Source organism: Argiope bruennichi, chromosome 11 (assembly GCF_947563725.1).
Source record: "Argiope bruennichi chromosome 11, qqArgBrue1.1, whole genome shotgun sequence".
Lineage (NCBI taxonomy): Eukaryota > Metazoa > Arthropoda > Arachnida > Araneae > Araneidae > Argiope > Argiope bruennichi.
The window spans coordinates 79,080,743-79,098,365 of record NC_079161.1 but is presented as its reverse complement, the minus strand read 5'-3'; the positions used below and the strand labels follow the sequence as shown (position 1 = coordinate 79,098,365).

The window sequence follows — 17,623 nt, the reverse complement described above, 5'->3', positions numbered from 1 at the left end:
AGAAACTAAGCAAACATTTCCAAATAGCTGATTATCAATATAAATAAAATTGAAATGTAAATTTTACAAATACCCTATAGAAATAAGTATTACTAAATATGTATATAAATATATATATTTGAAATTACTCTAATTTCTGTAACTACTGAGGAAGGTTTCGTCGCAGTAAATTATGTACTAATTTTTATTCATAAAAAGAAAAGATTTCTATTGCGAATGTGCAGTATTGTACAAGGATATATTATAGCCACCCCCCCTTAGATTTGTTTAACAAAATATGTTTAAAATACTAAAAATATTCGAAAAAGAAAGATACAAGTAATATTATTAATGCTTATTGTTTTATAGTTTTTCTTTAAAAAACTATTTTAGTCTCTTAGAAATTGATGCCGAATTTGGCTTCCTGATTTTAACAGTAAATGGGGATCTATATATAGTAGCCGCCTTTGGCGACTCACTTGTTCACCGAAATTGACTTTTTAGGCTGTTAAATATCAATGGGGCATGCATTTTATTTTTTAATTTCACTTTTTTTATTTCACAAAAATGAAAAACAGGAATTTAATTGAATATGCTAAAACTAATAATAACGCGTACGTATTAAAAAGTATATATACCACGAAATGCAAAAGAGAAGAGGAAATTCTACTTCAGAATCAATGTCCAAAGAGAACACTTTTTAAATTTAACCATGGTAAAAGCAGGTGATTGAATGTTTTTATGAATAAGTTTTAATTTTATCTAATATTAAAAATTAATAGTTACAAATTGTGTATTGCATTAAAAATTATTAAAAATAAAGCATTGCTTAGAGATGGAATTCATATCATTTATTGAGTTTATCATTAATCCTTAATTGAGTTATTATCATGTGAGAACATGATGTTTTTTTTGGTTAGAGGGTTTTGAAGCTCGAAATCGCGTAGGCAATGAATAAAGCATAAATGGCACTTTTCATCATCATCTTTTAATCGCATGTATTTTTTTACCTGCTTTTACCAGTATTGCATTACTATTATGTATGCTTCTTTGAAAGCAGATGCGTTTTTAAAAGATTGACATGCTTTTATCAGTATTGCTTTATTATTACGTGTGCTTCTTTGACAGCAGATGCGTTTTTAAAAGGTTGACGTAGAACTACGACACCATAGTTGTTATTTCATCGGTTTAACTCCAAACTTGAAGAATTAAAAGTGAAAGTTTAAAAAAAAATTATAATTATATATATATATATATATATATTGATAGAGAGAGAGAGAGGAGGAGGAGGAGGATAGAGAAGTCTCTTGATTGTTTCAAACCGGTTTAAGCTGGTTAATGACTTAAATTAATTAAGACAAATAATGACTTAAAAAAACAATAATGTTCTCACATGATAACTTGAAATTTGCGACCGTAGATTTCATTTTAATTTTATTCTTAATTTTGAGTTTAATATAATGCAAAAACAATTTTTGTGAGACAACAGTTTTAAAAGATATGATCATCGAATTCCACAGATAAGTAATAATACGTTGATAATAAATAATAATACAATGACATTATTTATATTTAGGTTCTTAAAATTTCTAAAATCGTATTTCATGCTATTAATATATGCTTAACTCTCAATATTTTATTAATGTACATTAATCTTTCAAAATAATATGAAAAAAAAACCTTTTTTCACGGTTTTTTAAAAATCGTTTGAGAATTTTTATTTATTCCAAAAGTATGAAATTTTAAAATTCTTTCGAGCAATAGATTGCTTTTAATAAAATTTAAACTTCAGATAAAGAAAGGCTTTTTGCTTTATAACTTTTTATAAAAAGGAATTTTTATAATAAAAAATTTATTTAAAGTGACCGTCCAAAATTAATATTAAATACATTTTTATTTTCTCATTTGTTTTTTGTTTGTAACATGCAGATTTCATTTGTTGATTAAATAAATGTTTACTTTAAGCTTTGCCATAAATATTTATAATTTAATTTTACTGACAAATGCGTAAGTCTATGAAATATTGTTATGAAAGTTTTGCAATTAATTAAAGGATTTTTTATTACTAAAAGACATGAAAATAAATTCTTCACAAGAAATGCTGGGTATAGTTATTCTAATAGTTATATTCAGCTAATAGATATATTAAATAAAATATAAATTATGTACTTTCTGTCTTAATTTCCTGCATAATATAATGAACGATTCAGACAAAATAATATTATTGAATAAACACTTGCTGTATCTACTTTAGTTCTGATTTTCTGGAAGATTTTAGGTTCAAAAGTTTTTCTCCTGGGGCTTCAGAAAGTAATTAGCATGCAAATGGCCTTTTGTTTTTGTTATATATATATATATATATATATATATATATATATATATATATATATATATATATATATATTTCATTTTTGAAGATTTTTCTCTTATTTAAAAGCCCACAGGATTTACCAGTCGCATTTTAGTGCAAGCAGTTTTGAAAATAACGATAAATTTTCACTGTCTTAATTATATAAATGTCTATTTAAAGAAATTACACCTTGTGCAAGTTTTGAGAGAATGTATTTTTGAGCTTGACTTCCGTCCTTGAAAAAACACGTCACAATACACAGATTTTTTTATAGAATTTTCTGTCAAATTTTAAAGGAAATAATGGGGATTTTAGAATAGGTTTCAGAAGTTTGATAATAATGAAACGAATATTCTTTCCTAATGTACGTCTGCGAAAAAATAAGAGTTATCATCTGAAGCATTTGTATGATTTTCTGAAAAATTTTAATATTTACTTGGTGCTATTATAAAGAGCAACAATATTAAGACTGTCTGACTGTCTTTAGAAATGGTAATCAATCTTCACTTCTAAATCAAACATCATCTCATCAAATTTCCTGTGTATTATTACTATACCGTGCGCTCCGCGTGTAAATTCTTCGCATTTTTCAGTTTTCTTCCTTATTCTGCTTAGTAATGTACCTCAAATTATCACCATTTTGCTATTCTTCGCAATCACTTACATATCCTAATAAAATATCTGCCAGTCCGGGATAGCCTGGTTGGTAGGGCGTTGGATTCGCGCCCCGTGGATTGCGAGTTCAAACCCCGCCGGCCAAGGACTCCCCGCGTGTGTGGTGGCTGGCGCGCGTATAAATTTGCCGTGATCTCAAAGTCTTCCACGTCCAAAATAATATCACTGTGGGTACTATATCAGAGATGATCGTTCTCTGATTCAGGTCTAAATTGCGATCTGTGGATGAGTGAATGAAATGCATGAATGAAGTCCGCCCCGTTAAAAGGGTTGAGACGTGTGTGTAGCTAAGTCGTGCTCTTGGCCTAGATGGCGCTACTGAAAAAACAAGAAACGTACTCTTGGCTTAAAATCACTGACTTTTAAAATCAGTGGGTTTGTCTATGTCAAGTGCCATTAGAAACAGCAACGATATATCTGCCTGTATTATCAATATCGTGTAACTTTTGACCAACGATAATGTGTAATATTGAATAACATTGAAATATATGCACAGCATATTGTCTATAGTTGGATATTATTTAGACATCATATTCAGACAAATAATGTTTATACAGTCAGCTGCGTCACCGAATCGTGCAAAATCAGATGCGTATTTTTTTTTATTTTTTTTTTGTATAAAATTTAAAAATTAAAAATGACACATCTACTTTCTTAATTTTTTTTACTATATCGTATACACAATATATAGAAAGTATTGTAAACTGTATTAAAAAATTCGAACTCGTGAATGAATCTTATCGTTTTAGACCTGAAGTTCGAAAAACACAATTATGGAAAATGTCTGTCTGTGGCAAAAAATAACTGAAAAATGTTTTGAGCTAGACGGATGAAATTTTGCATTTGGTCTTTACACTTAATTTATATATTACTGAAAACTTTTGAATAAAATCCGTTGAGAGGACGCTTAATTGCAGCTGTTCGAAATAATAAATTAAGTTATTATGATTTAACACTGTAACTACAAAACGGACAGAGCTAGATAGATAAAATTTGACACAAAGATTTAACATCTATAGTGTAAACACCTATTAGATTTTAAGATAAATCCAGCGAGATATTGACCGTCTTTCAATTTTTATTTTCAGAAGCATGTAAACACGATAGCTCAAAAAATTCAATGCTTTAAATTTATCAAATTTGGTATGAAATTTTGTGACTACAAATAAACTGCATTTGTGCTGAATTTTTATTTCAATCGGTTGTGAAAAACGCGTCTAAATGCGATTTTCGAATACTATTAACCGCATGTCAGGGATTAATCGCCAAATAATTCGTAAAGGATCACACGATAAATTCAGTAAAAATACTAAATTCACGCCAGAGGTTAACATTTTGCAATTATTGTACGGAAATGCCATACAAAACATTCTCTGGGATAAAATTATTATAAGAGAATATGCGAGAAAATTTCAGGAAGACCACTCCGGGTTTTTACCTGCCCAAAAAGGCAGATAGTCAGGCGGTAATCACAGTTTTGGTTTGAAATACTGTTACAATTTTTTTTTTCTACAAATACCGCCAACCAATCGTAATAACGCAGCGCATTTAATCGCTATTTCAGCAGCTTGCTTGCTGTCTAATCCTCTCCAAAACTTGTTACTTCTCGGCGACTCCGACTACTCAACACACGACTTCACAGCTTGAGAGTGCCTGTCCTTATAGTTCCAGGAGGCGGGGCTAGAATCTTCCAGACCAATCAGGGTGTATCTCGGTCCCTACTGGATGGGTCGTGAAAATTCTCGAACTTTCCAGTTTTATCCATTTTGTCACCAAAATCGCCAAATTCATCGTCAAATGATCGCCAAACTAGGGGAAGCAAAATTACAGGTTTGTAACAATACATTACAGAATTTAAACTGTAATCTCAGAACGCTAACGCTTTGCGAAATTTTGCATATTTAGGTTATTGTTTTGAATAACCTCCGAATTTATTTAACCTCTTATTATAAACCTCTTTTATTAATTACATAACACGTCATATCTGAAATTGTTGTTATTTCAATCCAAAAAATACGTGATAGTTGAAATTGTTTAGTTAATTATTTAAAAGAAAACCGCACACTAAAAATAGATCCAGTTGCACTATGCATTTACCAAATGAGCATCAAACATTCAAAAAAAATATATAAATAGTTTATAAAAAAACATTATAAAATATTTTTGGTACTTAATATCTATATACCAATCGTACAGAAATGAAATCTATGTCACTAACAAGCTAATTTTTCTTAAGTTTCAGCTGATGTAACGAAAAATATGTGTTCAAAATTTATCATTTCAGTCCTTTGGGTGAGGAGGGACGTAGTAATTTTCTATTAAAATAGTTAATCCTTCTTGATCTAAAGAATATGCTTTTCAAAATTTCCCTGATAATGTTCATACAATATCGTATCGATTTAGTTTGGTTTAGTTATATTAACGTCCCGTTTTAAAGCAAAACTAGGGCTATTTTGGGAAGGACCTCGTCATTTTGAACCACGGTCAGATGACGAGGACGACACCTGAGCTGGCACCCCCCTCTCCATACCACACCAACGGGAGGACGTTTGACCCTGACGGATTTATCGTGCAACGGACCCCCACATACGACGGTTCTTCGGTGGAAACGAGTCTCGAACTTGAAACCCTACGGCTCACAAGCCAAGACCTTACCACCAGGTCACCACATCATACCGAAAATTTGCTGATAATTTGCATGGAGATCAGGAAGAAAAAATTATGTAATGATAGCTGAGAAATATGTTAGCATAAACTGGACGCACTATCCTTAGAGAGGTCACTTATGTATTGAAGTAACAGATAGCAACATATAATAAATGATCAGCCAGACTGAACCACATAAGGCAGGTATGATCCAATTAGCGAAACTATATGTTCAAAGGAGGAGTTGGTGAGTTTGTATAATTGGCACGTTTGGGAGCTTGAAAATTCATGAGTAACAAGGCTATAGGGTGCGGAACAATTCCTCAATGTTATCATTTAAACTAACATTGTAATGATAATGTGTTATGTCGAAATTATTTCACTGAAGGAGTCCAGTATGCAAACCTGACAAACGACTCTCTTGGCAATTAATGCTGATGCCAACGGAATTACATAAATAATCAAGTTCAGGGATTTATGTCCTGTTGCAGGATTCAAACTGTTAAACCTAAACGCTGATGATTTATCCGATGATGAGCGTACTCAATAATCATATAGTTTAATGTTTCTCAAAGACCGGAGGCTCAAATTAAGATTTTTTTCCCCTTCTTCTTTCCCAAATTCAATTTTCAGCCCTTTTCTTTGCCATTATGGTACCATTTGAAATCGAAAAACACATTTAGAATTGAATTAATTTCCAGTCAACGAATCCAGAGTTGTAGAAAATTATACATAGGCATTTTTTACCATTTTACTCCCCATTATTTTATAAAAAGATGATTTTTTTCAAAAAAAAATATGTAGAGATCTCAAGTTTTTATGAGTTTTTTTTTTTTTTTTTTCTCTCTTTATTGCAAATACTTTAAAAATTCCAAAATTTTCGCTCAAATTTTGAAAAAATAAAAATTTATTCTGAATTTGCACTTCTTAAAAATTTATTCAAGAATTAATTAAGCAGTTATTATGTTATTCATTAGTAATATTATTTCAGTACTAAATCTTTTTATTCCTACAAGTTTAGTTCTTTTTATTCCTAAGTACAGTAATCGTCAAAAAATTAGAACTCGAGATTTTGACGACACTCCACGTTTTAGTCGTCTGTCAGTTAGCAAAATTCATTTTTGGAAAATATCCGTCTGCTCAAAAGCGATTTTAGTTATACTTTATTTGATATACGGTCTTTACACCAAAATTGCCAATTTTTGTACAGTATAGACACGTATCTTGAGCCAAATCACATTTGATCTAACTATGGATTGTCTGTTGTTCTATGTTTTCCAAAATAAGTAAAAACGATCATTCAAAAGAGCAATAAAATAAATATATTAAATTTGGTTTGAAAATTTGTGCTTACAAGTGCCATTTTGAATCATTTTTGTTTTCAATCCCTTGGGAGACACACGTCTAAAATACAAATTCAATTTTTGGATATTATTTGTCGTATGCCAAGGATTAATCGCCAAGGATCACACGATAGATTCAGTAAAGATGCCAAATTCTCGTCAAAGGTTGATATTTCGCAAGTATTGTACGCCAGTATTATCCAAGGCATTCCCTGGCATGACACCTTATTAACCCCTTACCTGCCGAGGATAACTTGCGAGATTCGGTTCTCAGTGCCACGTATACGTACGTACTCTCCACGTATACGTATATAGTTGCGAGAGGTATATATACATAAGAGGCAGTTAACACATTGACTTAGGGAGACGTATATATACGTCCACGGCAGGCAAGGGGTTAAATAGTATGCGAGAAAGTTTTAGGACGAGCACTCTCGCTGGTTTAGTTTAAACGTTTTCTCTTGGATTAAGAGCATTTTATTTAAACGCGAAACACCAGTATTTTAACATAGGCATTTTTCGCCATTTCAACCACCCTTATAAAAAGTAGTATTTTTCAAAAAAGAAAAATCGACCTGAAGTTTCTATAATTTTTCTCTCTATATATCAAATACTTAAAAAATTTAAAAATTTCTCACATATTTAAAAAAAAAATTTTTTTAATTCTCTTTTATCCTTTATCCTATAACATATTCTGTTCACCTCACATCCCTCAGAGGTCTGTTTCAGAAAATATCTCAACAACTGAACCCAATAAAATTGCTGCAGTGTATTTTTCCATGTAATAAGACAATTCGCATGTACTGTAAGACTAACTTCTTTGCAAATTATGAAAAACTATTCTTTCTGTATATAAATTTATTGAGCATATTATTACGGATTTTCTCCTTAATTACGGGTTTGCTTTGATAGTGGGTGTATGGTGAAGAGAACTCACAATCAGCAGGCCTCAGTAGCAAACAACGACGTTTATTTACACGAAGACAGGACAGCACACAGACGACGAGTACAGAGACGAACACAGTAGAGACAGGATTTGGCACACAGCAGTTCAGTACTCTCTCCACACAACGCTGGCAATCCGCCGTTGCTTCGCTATCCTCTCAAAAACTTGTTACTTGTCGGCAATTCCGACTACTCAACACGATACTCACACTCGATGACACAACACGACACACCGCAGCTTGAGAGTGCCAGTCTTTTATAGTTCCGGGAGGCGCGGCTAGAATCTTCCAGACCAATCAGGGTGTATCTCGGTTCCTAGTGGATGGATCGTGAAAATTCTCGAACTTTCCAGTATTATCCATTTTGTCGCCAAAGTCATCGCCAAATGGTCGCCAAACTCTGCGGTCATTGACGCGGCACCCGGTCAGCACGCACAGGACAGATCGTACAACGGTTCTTCTTACGATGACACTAATCGTGCCGGGAAACAAAATTACAGGTTTGTAACAATATTATATCAAACAAGTTCGATAGACTATGACCCATAGGATCCAGGTATAGTAGAAATAGTAGGATGTCCACTTTGTAGTTGGACGATTGCAGGAATCAATTCCGATCTCAATATAGATTATAAATTATATAATTTGGATATATTCAAGGATCAGAACTGCCTTACGTTTGGATGGCTCGAATTTAAGCTAATGCCTTAATTATTGCTCACTTCACTTGTCCCTCAAAATTATGAAATCATTTTTTTTTGGGGGGGGAAGGGTGTCTTTCGAGAAGATGCAATGCTTTATAGAAGAAAGAAGAATTCAAGATGGAATATTGACTGAAGATAAATGTTTTTAATTCAATAAATCTAATTCTATTAAGTATAGAAATAAGCCATAGTAACATAAATATACCGTCAAATGTCAATGATACACCCAAGCCTGTTACGAAATACACTATGAGATTATATTATTTTGTTTTTAGAAAGATAATAATTACAAATTTATTTATCTAAATTGATTCATTCGTCCTTCGACTGTATTTTCATTATTTAAAATAATAGTTCTTAGTATTAATAAAAAATTTTTAAATTTCAAAAATAAAACATTATTATTTTTTCAAAATTACCACATTTTCAAATTGCAGGATTTTTTATCGTTATAGAAATCTTTCTGTTCTCTTTAGTTTTTCAGACATTCACTGTCAAGCATATAAAAATAAGTGGCCGAATATGTTTCATATATATATGCAACATTCAGCAATATTTCTATGAAATATTGATTCCTATAATAATAATTGCTTGGTGATTTCTTCATTTTCTGTAATAATAATTTCTTGGCAATCTATTTACCCCAATGTCCGTTTCTAAATTCCTTGTAATGGAGACTATCTTCCGATTCTGACTTGTTTCAGCAATACGTAAGAGTCATATAAACCATAGAAGAGTTAGAATTAAGTTCTTTGAGAGAAATTTCGTAGCAAGGAAGGAAATTGGAATTATTCCAGACAAATAGACATTTCTCTATGATTGACAAGCAGTTCGAATGATCATATTGTATTTGCCTGCTAGTTTATGTTTACAATGTATTACAATGATATTGTGATCAGTTCCACAGCTCCAAATCTCGCTGCCACTTAATCGAAGCTTCTCAAAGACTTTAAATACCAAAGTGAACAGACAGATGCGAATGCTGTTTCTAAATGACAACCGTGAAATACCTAACCCCTTTATTTAATATTATTACTCAGAAGCAACGGGTTTTCATTGGCTCATATAGAGGGTCTACTATTCCAAACGCTTTCTATGGGTATTGTATACATCCTTCACATACAGAATTTTATATAATAATTAAAATAAGTTATTTAGCATAAATATTCAAATATTAATTAATTAATAAATAAATAATTCAAACAACTTTTATATGAATCCTATTTCCATAGTTATTCATATTTCAGCCATCATAAAATTTTATCACTATAACTTTTTCATTTGCCAATTATAAGGTTAATGATTTAATTAATTATTTTATTAATGATGCATTTAGAATAATTAGACTTGATTGTATTTTACTAATAAACTGCAAATAAGATCCCATATAGCCCCAATCAGCCATTTTTCTTATTAATGAGAATTCATTTCATGCTTGTATTATTCATCGGCTATACGACTGCTGATCGAAAGCAGGATGTGAAACAATAAATAACAAAATTAATTCTAAAATTAAAAAAAAGTCCTCCAAGAATTTTTCAATTTTTTTAAATGCCATTAGTCATTTGCAAAATACTTGATTATGTAACAAAGCAAACGATAATTTTTTCCAACTATTTGTAATATTTCTTTACTTTTCTAGCTGTAACAGATGTTTTTTAAAACAAAATTTTACCGGCGAAAGCAAACGATAATTTTTTTTTCAATTATTTATATTTCCATTTCCTCTTTCTAAATACAGCTAGCGCTTGCTATTAACAAAATTTTAACTCGTGAAATTCTTAAAATTCTAACTAGCACATCTTCAAAGGAAAACGTTATATAAGAAATGTTTTAACACCGTTCGAAAAACGCAACTTCAAACAACCCTACAATTGAAAACCACTTTATAACGATAGGCCGACTAAAACTACGTATGTTCTTTTACAAATCAATAAACAAGCTGAAACTCCGCAATCGAAGCGGCGAAATCCTTTTAGCTCGATTCTTTCGGGAATTGGATTTAAAATACTTTTCGTCTGAACTTTTTATCAGTTAAAAGTCCATTAAGAATATTTGAGGAAATAAATATTTTCCCAAGATTTATTGTTTATCTGAAGAAAGTGCTACTTTCCAAGATGTATGGTTGTAACTGGGAAACTAGGAAAGATGGGTAGTTTTTATGTAACTCGTATTGGCAACAGCATTAAATGGCATTTATTTTTATTTTTTTCTAAAAGGATTCATGTAATGGAATCCGTTAAAGCTGCCGATAAATGTTAAAACTGTAAAAACAGATTTCATTTCAAACCAAATTTATTTTAGCGTTTTTGGAGTTTACATTTTGGGTTGAGTTTTTGAGTTCGCTACAATGCACTTTGAGTGTCGATCTATACTTTTGCATGCATTCAAAAACGCAGATAGAAAAGTTATTAAAATCTTAATGAATTTAATTCTAAATTACAGACAGACCTACATCGTAGGAGTTTAATTTATGTTCTAAATTTCACTTTGCATTTTGCATATCGAATTCACTTGTCAGAAAGTTCTTTCACTGAATTTATTTCCTTCAAAATTGGATAAAAATCTTAAAATTTTCTGAAACAGAAATCTACAAAATCCATATACCAAATTTCATCCAATTAACTCAAAGCAATTGTGTGTTATTGCTTTCACAGTAAGGCAAACATACACAATTCAAAAAATAGGGTTTTAAGGTTCAAAAAGCCCTAGAACGTTAAAATTCGTTAAAATCTCCAACACCATTTTTTTTTCAATTTCTACTATTATTTCCCACTCTCCCTATATATATTTATATATCTTGGTCAAATTTTCAATCGTTAATAAAATACTTTTTATTCATCCACTCAAGTTTAAATACATTTTTTAAACTTGTAGTGCATGACACTTGATATTAATGCAGTTTTTTCAAATATTAATTCATTAATTATTTAATTTAATTAATTTTTAATACTTTAAATAGAGTTTTAGCAGTGTTTGATGAAACGTGAAATCAGCAGGTAATATCTCAATCGGTAAAATGCAAGGATTTCAGTTTTTTTCACGTGAAGGTGAAGAATGCGAGTTCAATTCTTGCGAAAGTAGGAAATGGCTTTAAAAAAATTTATATTACTTGTTAACCATTGGCATATTCTTTCTTTATGTATTTTTTGTAGCAAGGAAATAATAGAAAAGAGGAAAATGGGTAACAAAATTTCCCATTTCGATTTTTTTTTAAACATAACATACTTTCTTTGTATGAATCTTTGTTATGAGAAAGTACAAAGGGTAAAAAAAGCGATAAAATTTCCAATTCGAAATTTTTTTTTACCATTCTTTGTATAGTATTGAGAGAAAAAAAGAGGTAAATTCACAAAATCAAAATAGAAAAGAAGGAATATATGCATACAAGTAAAAGCAGGTTTCTTCATGCCCATGTAGATTTATTTACTAACTTCGTTCGATACTCGATCCTGAATCTTCACTTTCTTTTCAAATTGGTAAAGTCCTATTTTTGAATTAACACTGAACCAACTGAAGCTAACACTGAATTTTCCTAAATGGCCATATTATTTTCCGATACTTATTTTAAATAGTTAAAAAGAATCATATGTCTAACAAAACTGTGTTTTTTTTTAACTCAAAATGCTTATTATTGTATTATTATTTCAGTTTTGTACAAATGTCTCGTATACAAGCTAGAACAAGTTTTCACCTCTTCAGTGATTGTTATTTTGAATATTTTGTTTGATAATCCACTGTATTTATCAGAGATTAAAATTTTATAAATATAAATCATAGACATCATTAAAAATAAGTGTCTGGTTACAAAAAGAAAGGAATCATTAAATAAATTTTGAGCGCTGCTTTTAAATGTTAAATATCTAATGCGGTAGACAATGAGATGACCAAGCGTAACAGACCAACTCAGAAAGAGCAAACCGGTCACGTGAGGATTGTTTTCATTTTTGGCTCGTGTTCTGACGTCGCAGACAGCTGTAATGAGTAGTTTAAAAAGCATATCCGGTTAATTTCATTCCGTTTAACTGGATGTCTCCAAACTTGTCTTTAAATAGAGTTTCCATTACATTACAGCGGACACAGTTGGCAATTTTAAATAGCAATGGGTAAGATATTTTATTTCTGATTTTCTCCAACATTAGTTTTGCTTCTAATTTACCAGAATTTTACTTTTAATTTAAAATTCAGTACGGAATGAAATAAAAAAATATGTAGTGCAGGCTTCATTAAATATAGTTTTTTTTACTTTCTTCAATCGGAATAAAGAGGGAAAATATTGCTATCATGGAAGAAATCGACTAGGAGATATTGATATCTATGTTTTAGATCCACTGATTAAGGAAGAAATATTGTTGAAACAGTATCCGTCTGGCTGTTGATCTTTCAACACAATAACTCAGATGCGTAACGAGCTAGACAGATGAAACTTGTAATCTGCATACAAAACCTTCAGAATTCTGTAATTTTAATTTTCAAATCCGTTTTTATATTGTTAAATATTTCGTAGAGTAAATTACTTTTTGGTATACGAAATATATAGAAAAGACAGAAATCGTTAAAAAAATTCCAGGTCTCCCAGGTCGTCCATGTTTTAAACATAATTAAGTTCGAAAAAATACCTATTTTGGCATTTTTTTTCTTTTTGCAAATTCGATAAATCATAAACACTTTGGGATAGACAAATGGATTTGACATATGGTTTTTACATCAAATTTGTAGATTTATGTCAAGTTTTTTGTGAGATCCATTTAGAGTAAGTCTGTTTTTCCAGCTGTTCGACGGTAAATTAAAATTAAAAACTGCTGAATAAAGAAATCTAGACAGACTGAAATTTGGTGCTTAGCTCAAAAACATAATATTTAAATGTATCAAATTTAGTGCGTTATTTTGTGACTACAATTGCAGTTTAGTATAAAACTTTTGCTTCAAATGGTTAGAAAAAGCGTATCTAAACACAAATTTGAGTTCCGGGAACTATTAACCACATACCAGAAATTAATTACTAAAACACACTCCACAGATCCCATGATAGATTCTGTAAAAAGGCTAAAATCATACCAAAAATCCTTAATGTAATAACATAAGCTGGATGGATGAAAATTGGAATATGATTTTATTAACAGAGTTATAAATCTTTATCAAATTCTGCGTCCTTTGATTAAAGTAACTTTATAAAATTGCACACTTTCTTTTCACTTTAGCACAAAGCACAAAACGCACTATAGAGTATAACTGTACGCAAATATCCTTGGGAAAAAGCTGTGGCTGGCAATTAACAATACCGGATAGTGAGATTTCGATGTTGACTACAATTATTACATAGCAAAGTGTCCTGAATTGTTTTGAGCTTTACAATAGTGTGTTTTAGATAATTGTATTTCATTGTCCCAACGAAATATTCATCATAATCATGTTAAAACTTAAAACGGGTTAAGTAAGGAATTTTTCTCCCCCAAAGGGATTTTAAGGGATTTTCCTCCCCCTAAGGGATTTTAAGGGATTCTTAAAGGATTTTTTAAGGGATTAAGGGATTTTTATGGGAAGGGATATTTAAGGGATTTTAAGGGATTCTTAAGGGATTTTTATGGGAAGGGATATTTAAGAGATTTTAAGGGATTCTTCAAGGATTTTTTAAGGGATTTTTATGGGAAGGGATATTTAAGGGATTTTAAAGGATTCTTAAAGGATTTTTTAAGGGATTAAGGGATTTTTAAGGGAAGGGATATTTAAGGGATTTTTCTCCCCCTAAGGGATTTTAAAGGATTAACGGATTTTTAAGGGATTAAGGGATTTTTAAGGGAAGTGATATTTAAGGTATTTTTCTCCCCCTAAGGGATTTTAATGGATTAAGAGATTTTTCTCCCCCTAAGGGATTTTTAAGGGATTAAGGGATTTTTCTCCCCCCTAACTTTCTCACATATTCTCCAATAAAGGTGCTAAAATTAGTGACTATAAAAACATAAAAAAATGTTAACTTTAGTCTTAAAATATTGGGTTTTGTGCAATACCATAAACATCACGAATGCTTCTGAATTTTTCATTTTCAGAGTTCCACTTATAACAGTTTTATGCATCGTAATACAGAGAAGAACACAATTACTTATGTATTAAACGAATATCATGAAATAAAAATAGTTACAAGAGATCCTATTAACGTACAATCTCTGAAGATCTTTGGCGATCATTAATCTTTAGTATACGGTTCATGCACAAGTATCAGAAAACCAAATATATATTTTAGAAGCCTTTTTTTTTCTAATCGAATAAAACCATAAAATTTGGCATAGAACTACAGATGTAATAACAAAATACCAAATTTAATTTAAATTATTGAGTTTGGTGGTTATCGCTTTTATATGCATAATGAAAGATTCAGATTGAACCTTTCTTCCTTGATGGGAGCAAATCCGTCAATTCCTTCATGGAATTTGTTCCAAATTTGATACATTTAAGTTATATATGTAATTAAAGGCATGTACATATAGAATAAGCATTGTTAACTGCTTAACATTTAACAATTATTTAACATTAATTAATTAACAATTATTACATTAATTTAACAATTGTTAACATTTCATAATTAACTGCTTAACATTGTTTAAATGCTTAACATTGGCATATTAAGCATTTAAAGTTATATATGTAATTAAAGGCATGTACATATAGAATAAGCATTGTTAACTGCTTAACATTTAACAATTATTTAACATTAATTAATTAACAATTATTACATTAATTTAACAATTGTTAACATTTCATAATTAACTGCTTAACATTGTTTAAATGCTTAACATTGGCATATTAAGCATTTAAAGTTATATATGTAATTAAAGGCATGTACATATAGAATAAGCATTGTTAACTGCTTAACATTTAACAATTATTTAACATTAATTAATTAACAATTATTACATTAATTTAACAATTGTTAACATTTCATAATTAACTGCTTAACATTGTTTAAATGCTTAACATTGGCATATTAAGCATTTAAAGTTATATATGTAATTAAAGGCATGTACATATAGAATAAGCATTGTTAACTGCTTAACATTTAACAATTATTTAACATTAATTAATTAACAATTATTACATTAATTTAACAATTGTTAACATTTCATAATTAACTGCTTAACATTGTTTAAATGCTTAACATTGGCATATTAAGCATTTAAAGTTATATATGTAATTAAAGGCATGTACATATAGAATAAGCATTGTTAACTGCTTAACATTTAACAATTATTTAACATTAATTAATTAACAATTATTACATTAATTTAACAATTGTTAACATTTCATAATTAACTGCTTAACATTGTTTAAATGCTTAACATTGGCATATTAAGCATTTAAAGTTATATATGTAATTAAAGGCATGTACATATAGAATAAGCATTGTTAACTGCTTAACATTTAACAATTATTTAACATTAATTAATTAACAATTATTACATTAATTTAACAATTGTTAACATTTCATAATTAACTGCTTAACATTGTTTAAATGCTTAACATTGGCATATTAAGCATTTAAAGTTATATATGTAATTAAAGGCATGTACATATAGAATAAGCATTGTTAACTGCTTAACATTTAACAATTATTTAACATTAATTAATTAACAATTATTACATTAATTTAACAATTGTTAACATTTCATAATTAACTGCTTAACATTGTTTAAATGCTTAACATTGGCATATTAAGCATTTAAAGTTATATATGTAATTTTAGGCATGTACTTCTTTACGTTTAGTAGTTTTCATTCTCATTTTAACTCGAACATACCTTTAAAGCAAATACGATAACGCAAAAAGACAACAATCTGATCAAATGAAATTTGATATCAGATCTTTAATTTAAAATCACAGATGCATGTTGAATTTTAAATCCAAAATGCTAAAAATATATTTGAAACACAGATCGGATTTTTATCACTTTACGATGAAATATGAATATTCCCATTACGGATAAATATAAAAAAACATGTCTGTTGGTTTTAATTATTTACTTACCACCTTTTAGAAGCAGTTGCTTTACCAAGATTATTAGTCGTGTAGAATTTCGTTTTTTTTAAATAGTTTTGGGCTGAAATTTATAGTAAGAGACTGCACCTATTCTGTTTACTGTGTATATGAGCATTCATACTGGAATTATGTTTCCTGATATCACAGCGCTATTAAAAATATAGTTACGCTAGAGATTTATTTTTTATTGCAAGTTCCCCTTCTCGGTATTATAATTTCATTTTATTGACAACTTATAATTTTACTTTACTAATTATTTTTTCTCGTCCTTTCTTAGTTTTCTTTCAATAATGGAAGAAAATCGTATGACTAAATATTTTACGGAATAACTTAATAGTTATAAATTTCACTGCAACCGAAAAAAGTAATATTGAAATAATGCAAAATCATTCTTTTTTTTTTTCAACTTTCGGAATTACAAAAAAAAACAGAAAGATAAATGAAGTAACGTTGTTAAAAAAATAACATTAAGGACTTCAAAATGAGGACAAAATTGGATTCCTTTTGCAATAAAGATTTGGAAGTTGTCATATAGTTTGTACGATCACATAAAAGTTACTCCCCGCCTTGCCATGGGGTCCAGGGTAAACTGAAAACCCCGCATCATCAAACTAACTCTCTAGTGGGGACACTGATAGAGTCCAAAGAACAAATATGATTGGGTGGAACTAGAATTCAGACAAAATGAATCCCTGTCAATCATCGGATAGGAAATCCCACACCATTATTTTACACATGAGGGAAACAGCCACGAACCCTCATACCGATCATTTCTAATTTCCACTTTTGGATCTTCCAATATATAATGTATAGTATATGTTGTATAATGTATATTGTTAATGTTAAATTAATTATATGTATAATGTATATTGTTAATGTTAAATTAATTATATGTATAATATTATAATAATTAACATTATAATGTTAAATGTTAAATTAACATTGTATAAT

General features: G+C 29.8%; 1 protein-coding gene and 1 long non-coding RNA gene across 3 annotated transcripts in view; one reads left to right on the top strand and one right to left on the bottom strand.

Annotated features, from left to right (window-relative positions):
• LOC129957614 (uncharacterized) overlaps positions 1-17,623 on the bottom strand; it is a 269,845-nt gene that overhangs the window by 220,047 nt on the left and 32,175 nt on the right. The gene's annotated exons all lie outside the window — the stretch shown is intronic.
• Positions 1-17,623, top strand: part of LOC129957613 (uncharacterized) — a 78,227-nt gene that overhangs the window by 37,874 nt on the left and 22,730 nt on the right. Inside the window, exon 1 of one of the 2 annotated variants that reach the window (XM_056070032.1) lies at positions 12,675-12,747. The exons of the other annotated variant lie outside the window; for it this stretch is intronic. The gene's annotated coding sequence lies outside the window, so the exon portion shown is untranslated. Of the gene's footprint in view, positions 1-12,674; positions 12,748-17,623 lie in introns of those variants that run through there. 2 annotated transcript variants of the gene reach the window in all.